Here is an 8,518-nt window from a genome sequence, read left to right as displayed (position 1 = left end):
AGACACACCATAGTTATATTTCCTTATCACAAGGCAATATCTGAAGATTTTTATACCTAGTGCAGTAGAATATTACATTTGTAATACTTCTGAACAATAACAGACACTCTCTGTATGTATAACATCCCACCTTGACATGAACTAGAACTTCTAGTCCCAGAGTTACTAGCAGTGTTAGGGAATATGACCCAAGAGAATCAGTTTGAAATACGGTGAAGCGTATGGCAGACTCACACAGGAAGGAAATGAAAAGCTGGTGCAGCACATTTACAGGTGGGTATTATCCCTCTGAGGTTTTGTCAATGTTGTTTCACTGGTACTGGATGTTGCAATACTGCAGACTAATAGTTTATGTTAAGAAGGAAGAATAGCTTGACTCCAAACTTTTTCATGTACTTTTACAATGAAGTTAGACTCCATAGGAATTCTAACATTTCTTGACTTGTCAACATTTTTATTCTTTTCATGACATTAATACCTGCTACTCTCTGTATCAGCTTAGCTTAGCTGAAGATATTTGTCCTCTTCTTGTGGTTTTCAGTTCCGAATTACTTACAATTATATGTCAGACTTTGAGATTAGCTGTCCGCTTTCCATCACGTGCTTTTAATATTCCATCATTCTGCTTTCTCCTTAAAAAAAATGTTCCATAGGTTTATGTAAAGAGATTCGATATAGGCTATAAATCTCATGTCTTTGCATAAATGCAAAGTTAAATGAAGAAAACTTTGTATTCCTCCAATCAGCATTTCTGATAGAAACTATTTCATACCTAGTCGTGAAATTGGAATGGTCGAAGACCAGTCTGGGGCTGAGCTTTTATGCAGTTGGTACTTCTGCCAGTGCTTTTTACGACAGCTGCCTAGCTTCACTGTACAGTCCTGACACGATCTGAGCATGCAGAATGAAATATTTTTTCTTCTCTCTTTTTTGACGCACTGCTAAAACACAAGAGAAATTTTACCGGGCTTAGTTTGAGAACTAATGAGCTTCTCAAACTGAGGTGTATGAAGAGACTACATTGATTTCACAACTGAAAGTTTAAAATATGAAAAAGTTTACTCAAACATCAAGAGGTTTTGAAAGCAGAGCAGTAGTTCATGTGGACACACAAGAATAGGAAGAAACCTTTACTCTGCAAACAAAGACATTTTTGTTCAATTGCAATCTCTTGCTCTTACCTTTCATGAGGGAAATAAAACTGCAACATGCCTCATAAGTGAGTGATATGAGTGCATACTTAGAAAATATTTTGATCAGTGGATACCAGAGGAGAATTTCTGTTTATCTAGCCATTCTTCTATTTGCTCTTCAGTAGAGACAACTGATGTTAAGTTTTGAGGCAACAAAAATAGTTTTTTAAATAAATATTGTGTGTGGTACAAAAAGAAATGGCTAAACTAGATAAGCAACTGAAGTTCTTAGTAGAGCAGTTTAGCCTCAAGAAGAAAAGGTGACAGGGGCGTGTGACAGCAACAGCGGCAGCGATGACTTACCCATTTGTTTGAATGACGGATTAGGGAGCAGCACAGAAGGTGGAGTCAGACTTATCTCAGCAGTGTCCAGCGAATGAACAAGAGGAAACAGGTAGAAAGATTTACTCTAAGAGTGGTAAAACATTGTAACAGGTTGCTTAGAGGTGTTCAGGAGTTTGGGTTTGGGAGTCTCCATTCTTGCAGCTATTCAAAACCTAACTAGAGGCATGTCTCAGCAACCTGCTCTAGGTGACCCTGCTATGAACAGAGAGGCTGGCCTAGACAATCTCCAGAGGTTCCCAGGGGCCAATATCAAGTATTCTGTGATTTCTGTGAAAACATTGGACCTTTTTTTTCTACTTTCTGCTCCTAGAGGTAGACCTTTGTGTATGCTCAGAACAGCACCAGCCTTGATGTGCTGACAAACTCAATAATAACAAGCTCAGGCCAGGACATAGGTGTTGCTCTCCCTTGGCTTTTCCGGCTTGATCACTGCTTTGCTTATTAAACTGTTCATGCATACTAGACACATTGTAGAGATCAATACTTGCAAGTGCAATTGCAATGCTGTTTTCTTTTAAAATACCCCAGAAGACTACTTTATCCCTCCTTCCTACAAACTTCCTTTTCTACTTTCTTTGCCTATGAATGGGAGAGCCATGTTTAATATTGAAGCACTTAATTCCCAAATAAGCACCTTTGCTACCAGGTTTGTGGTTTATTTAGGCACTAATACAGTAGAACTGTGGCAGCTCTAATGCTTATTAGCCAGGGGAGATCTCGACAGATTTTGTAATAGACATATATGAATGTATGGTTGTACATCTGCACGTGTTCTCTTGTGTACTCATGCGCATGTGTAATACCTGGTGATAGGTAGCAAAATCACCGCAGAGGTCTACTGCACAAGCACATGACCTCATAAGAACCCTGTCCTGCTTTTATGTGTTAGTAAAATGCAAAACAAAACAAAAAAAGAAAACAAAACCTAGACAAACAAAAAACTGTGGAAGTTTGTTGCAAGCTACACCTTATTACAAACTGTAATTCAGAGGGGATTTTGCTAGGTATTTCCAACAGGCATGTGGCAATTTAAGATGCGGACAAAAAGATCACAAATGTTACAAGGTCCTTTACAAGGTCAAGACCATTTTTTCCAATTGCATAGGTACAGAAATTTAACTATTATCATGTTGTTAGTGTTATCTGGATAAAGAATAGCATAAATTATTTGTTTTGAACAATTTTTTCTCTTAAATCTCCCTTGCATTATGTACTTACTGCATGTCACTGCCAAAACAGAATGAAGAGTAAGAATTTTGATGAGATCTATAATGAGCACAATTATCCTGAAGACTCACCTTTATTGTTGCAGGGTTTTTTGGCTTTGTTTTGAGCACTTTAATTAATTCTATGTTAAATAAAATCACTGTGTAAAATATAGAGTTGATATACAGAGAAATATAAGTCATTTGGAAGAATGAAAAATCCTACCCTCCTTTGAATGCCGGAATCATTTCACATCAGAATATGTTTCCCCAGAAGAGTTTTTGGGACTCATTACATCTTCAGTCATTTCTGGAGCGTGGCCTATGGATAACAGGAGATAGGAAGGGCTCTATTGTGTAGAATAGTCTGTGACTGGTGATTTGCTCTTCCCAGAAAAGTAAAATACATATGTTTTTATTCTCTTACACTGGAAGAACTGTATTTAAAACAAATGCTCTAACAGCTAAGGCACAGTATAAAAATTGGACAGTGGCACTGTTTCTTCCATTCATCTGTGAATGCAGATGAATGGTAAGAGCTGCATGTAGCTGCTCAGTAAAATTATAAAGGGACTTTCTGAGGAAAGATTATGGATATTGCTGTCATGTGCACAGAGACAATTGCTCACAACCTTATTGAAATGTTTCTGCTCTTAACACTTAGATTTTAATCCACCTTTTTTGGTTAGTTCTAGGATTCTTCACACACGGCAAACTTTCTTTACATGATTTTTTTTTTTATCATCTTATCCTTCCCTGACATTACCAAGACAGCAAGTTCAAAGTTTCAGATTCTAGTAGTGTGCCTAAGCACTTTAGCACTATAAAAATTGTAAAACATTTGGTTCACTGAGGAAGTGTCTCTGTGTAAGGATTCAGATAGTAATGTTTCTTCTGTCTTGGTTCTAAATTAGCCTCCCAGGAACTGATATCAATATATAAATCACAAAAATCCATGCACTTCAGAGAAAGCCCAGGTGAATGATGCCTAAGTAGGGATTATATTGCTTCTGAACTGGGGTAAAGTAATAACTGACCTAGAGCATGGGCACAGGGATCACCGGGCTTTGTCTTCCTCATACATGTAGACACATCATTTCCTTTTTCATTGCATCAGGTGTTTATTGCTTGTGAATTTCCTGTCCTCTTAAAAAGGTGTGTTTTACTTGTCTGCATCAGCTGAACTTTTATACTTATTGCATGTGATGCATATTCATAGTACATAAATATAGAAAACTGTCAGGAAATACTATAAATAAGCATAGAGTATCTGTAAATAGCTAGTGAATAATAAACAACAGTAAAATAGAAATTTGAGCAGATCTGCAATTTAGGTATCAAACAAGTGCCAATAAAACCTTTATCTGACACAATAACGTACTATATGCATGACATTTACTGTAGAAATATTTATTTTTAGAATGTCATAAAGGTTCTTTCCTAATATGAAGGTTAATTATTTTATTTTATAGCCACTAGATTTCTAATTTTACACCCAAACTAAAACATAAAAATGCATGAAAAATGACCAAAGGAAATGTCACAATTTAAAATAGTACAAGAGGAATAAAATCAGAAGTGGCAACTATCAGAAAAAGGGCAGATAAAGAACCTGCAGGCATTTGTCAAATTTAGTTATCTAGGACCTTTCAAATACATCCCAGTGCTCCAAAATTTCGGTTTTGGTACAGTTCTGTAATTCTGTTATCTTGTCTGAATCACACTTTTACTTGAACTAGACCTGAGTAGGAAGGCAGTGCTTGAACCTGTGAGGAGTGAAGAAATAATCACAATGAGCATCCCTTCAAGTCTCCTGATTATACATAAATGATGCCTGATGCCTGTTCTGGACTCAGTTACTATTTTGCCTAACTAAGCTGAACTATATCTGTTGCAAGGAGACCTTCTCTTTCAAATGTGTTAGGGAAACAGTCTTTTGTGCTATAAGAGGCAGCTTTTTTCTTATTTGTAAATAAGCAAGTAAATCACTGCTAGCAGGATGAAATTTTGAGTGCTTTACCAAAGCTGAAGGATACCTGTGCACCATATAGTGTTTTGATACGAAAGATACAAAAAGCGGTAGCAGCAGTTTAGATATAATAGCATATAAGTAGACTGTGTGAATACATGTGTGTGTACCTGTGCATGTATTTCTGATGCTTATCTATTTCTGTATATGCATCCGTATGAAACATGCATATATTTAGTTATGTACACATGCAAATATAATTTGAGAAAGAAAATCCCATTTCTTCTTATCTGAATTCTCTTTAACAAGAAACATTAAAGGAAGGTATGTAAGAAATTTTTCACTTGTGACAGTGACACTTCTGTCTTTCTAAAATTCATCCTGATATCTTCACATCTTTTGACTTTATTGTCTGTCCATCTCTATCCTTATCTACTACGGTGCAAAACTGTAGGCAAGAAGGCAATCACACTTTTTAGTAACTGCTATTACAACTAATATTAATCAATTCATATACTTTCATGTCCAGACATTCCTATTAAATCAGGAAGGAGTTGACACACACATTCACCAATAATTCATGAGTCAAGATTCCTGGGCAAAAACTAGTAATGTTTTACACTAAGGATTCGCAAGTGCAGAGCAGAAGATTTTTAAAGACTGTGTAATTAAAGTAGGTGCTATCAGCAGATATTCCTTGTCTGCTGGAAAATAAAAAAATAACATTGTGGTGCAACATCAGTGGAGTACAAAAAACAAATGTAGTTCAACCTGAATGATATACCCCTTTTAGTAAAGAGTCTAATAATAGTGAATCAGTGACTTCTGACGTATTTAATAACTTGCCATGTTAAAAAACACAGTATTTTCACAGCTGCAATTGAAATGTTGATTCTTTTTTTCTTCCTGTGTTTGCTACCAGTGGAAGTACAGGAATACAGATTCTAGATTTCCTTAGACATCTTAACTGGACCCCTTACAGCAGCTGTTGCAGAAGGAAATAACTGTACTCGTTATAATCTTCAAAATAACAAGCTGCAACGCGATAGTACTCCCCCTCTACGCTTAGCTTTGAATCATGGATGTTTGAACTACAACATGCAAGGAAATTTGCTGCCTGGCAGGATCAACCAGTCTTGGCTCAGCCTCTGATTATGCCGCTTGACTTTGGGATAGGCTTTCTTTGATAGAAAAGAAGAAGCGATGTTAAGATAGCTCTGTGCCATTAAAGATTCTCTCACACTGTGGGAGGGACACACCTGTTTCATTAAAGGGAAGATATAAAAGTACATTCAGTTGCCCATAGGAAGTAATTTTCAGTGCTCTTTGAACTATTTCAGTAGCACAAAGAACACTTATTCCGGTACATGTAGGGCCATACTATACGTGAATTTTGAGTATTACAGTTCTACTTAAGAGACTAGGCCAAGGTGCATTGCCCATTTTCGTGTGCTCACTTAGGCTTGTGTTAAGAATCTTTTACATTGCTCTGCATCTGTGAAAGAAGGATATATACAGACACCAGAACTTTACTCTTAGAGCTGCCTCATGTTTTCTTTACTGCCAATTGCTAGTTTCACAAAGGGTTTCTAAGGTTATTGTTAAAAAAAACATGTATGTTTTTGAGAAATACGTAAGTGCACACAAATCCAATAAAGGGCTTGGTTGATTATAAAGTCCACAAAAGGCACTGGATTTAGCAAGCATCCCCACCATTTTTTCGAACCGAAATGGTGTCTTACATCTATGTGACACTAATAACTTTGTACAGAAACTGTACACACAATTTTCTTTGTACAGACAATTTTTTCTAGTAAATATATTTCCAAAGACTAATAAGGGCTAGTGACTTCCTTCTGAAATGTAACCAGAAGAAATTATGTCAGTGCCTTCTTCCTACTCTTTGTATAAGTACCAGATGGATGCAGCTTTTCTCAGGGACTTAGAGACTTGGATTCCAAGTCCTTGCCACCCTCATGGTCAACACATGTCCTAGTGGGAAGAGAGCATCCTAACACCATACAGTAGCAGAATACGCTGTGTAGCCTTCTTGTTAAAATTGGTGTGCTGTTTAGAAAGGAATGTGTGATGCACAGACTGAAGGGAAAAAGCATCAGCAGAATTGTAATTCTCTAGCTTGGATGTTCAGCTGGCAAAGTGGAGTCCTGGTCCTTATTTCTGCTACCACGATTAGTTCTGATGTTCGTGGTTACTTACTGTAAAAGTCAAGGAATAGAAAAGCTACAGTCATTTCATCAGTGGGCCAATCCTGCCACTGTGCATTTGGAAGGACTACTAAACTGGAATAATTTTGACATAAGAAGAAGTAAGTAGCCAGATACTGCAAGATATAGCCAGTTAATGAATTTTTAGAAGCAAATCAACAAATATGCAAAGACCTTTCAATGGAGACACACCTGAAAGTGGAAAATAACTTGGGTTTCAGTTAAAACAGACCTATCAATCATTAAGTGCATAGTTATTAATTTTTTAGTTTGTGTTTTTTCAATTGTTTTTTTAACCATTTTGCATTGCAGTTATTAATAGTGATTTGTTCATTGACTGCTTTGTTGGGCTATTCTTTTTTTAACAGCCATGAAGCCCTATAAATTAATCAGTCCTATGATGAAGACTTGCCTGCATACTTGGGTTAGCTGTACCTGTAATTTGGGTCCTCACTTTTCTAGTGTGATCTACTTCTGTTATGCAACTACTTCAATACCCATTAATTTCTAATAAAAAGATTTGTTTATGAGCCTAATAAAAACACAAAACATTGTGGAATCATGAAACAGCTAATTAACTTTGTGAATTTAAAGTCCTGTCCTTGCACATGAAAACTAATTAGTGATTATATGGATCCCTGAATCAAATTTCTTTCCTTTTTCTCTTCATGTGGTTGTTAACTTAGAGTCAAGAGACTTGTAGTATTTTTCCCTTCCTTTTCTAAAAAAGATGCTGGAGTTTCTATTTAAAAAGCTGTATTGACTACATACTCTGAATCTGCTTATGTTTCATTGTCACCTATTCATTTTATACATTTGCAAGCAATTAATTCACATTTTGTACACTCTCACCTCAGCTTTATTCTGGAGGCTGAATTCAAGCATGACTCAAGCAATAGTTTCCTAGAATTTAAAGCAAGGCTCTGCCTACTCTTGGGACACTATGTGGGGGAATAGTTTAGGACTCTTCCTTCACTGTGTCTGGCTGACTCAGCATTGAACACAGCAGTGTCTCATACTGAAATGGACATAATTATGCCACTCAGGGAGGGCGGGAAGTTTGGACAGTGATAGATGCTCCATGCCTTGAGCAAGTGAGTAAGGAATGGTGAGGCAAACTTCCCATGCCCTACTGACAACCAATAATCATGGCTACACAACCAAAGTTAGTAGAAGACTGAAAGCATTAATAACACATTGATCTATTGCAGTCTATTACAAAAACTTCATAAATGCCTGTACTCCAAGAATGTCTGAAGTTTCTTCATTTCTTCTCACAGACTGTTTTGTTGCTATATCACAGACTATTTGGTGCTACGGTTATAATCAAAGTGAAATAAATTGTGGGGTGATCCTTGCCCCAAACACGGGTATGTAAGTGTGGAAAGTGCATTATAATGGCAAGGAATACAGACTGTAGCCAGGGCCATTAAATGGAACCAAGGCATTTGTCAAGGTTAGAAAGAGAATTGGATTAGGATCCTGGCACTGCATAGGTCCAAACTGCAGTTCTGCCACAAGACAAAGTGACAGAAAAATTCAGCAAGGCAGAGAGACAAGGAGGCCATTCCAGATAGGAGC

The 8,518-nt window shown here is 36.9% G+C and overlaps 1 long non-coding RNA gene across 1 annotated transcript; it reads right to left on the bottom strand.

Annotated features, from left to right (window-relative positions):
- Window positions 1–489: 489 nt before the first annotated feature.
- LOC142362199 (uncharacterized) lies at window positions 490–1,590 on the bottom strand. The gene is made up of 3 exons (XR_012764792.1): window positions 1,497–1,590; window positions 773–941; window positions 490–632 (listed from the first exon to the last, which is right to left on the bottom strand). It is a non-coding gene; the product is annotated as an uncharacterized LOC142362199 (long non-coding RNA).
- Between the last annotated feature and the right edge of the window lie 6,928 nt (window positions 1,591–8,518).

Source organism: Opisthocomus hoazin, chromosome 8 (assembly GCF_030867145.1).
Source record: "Opisthocomus hoazin isolate bOpiHoa1 chromosome 8, bOpiHoa1.hap1, whole genome shotgun sequence".
In the NCBI taxonomy this organism is placed as follows: Eukaryota; Metazoa; Chordata; class Aves; order Opisthocomiformes; family Opisthocomidae; genus Opisthocomus; species Opisthocomus hoazin.
Note: the sequence above shows the minus strand (reverse complement) of the source record. Positions and strands in the feature narration are given on the sequence as shown.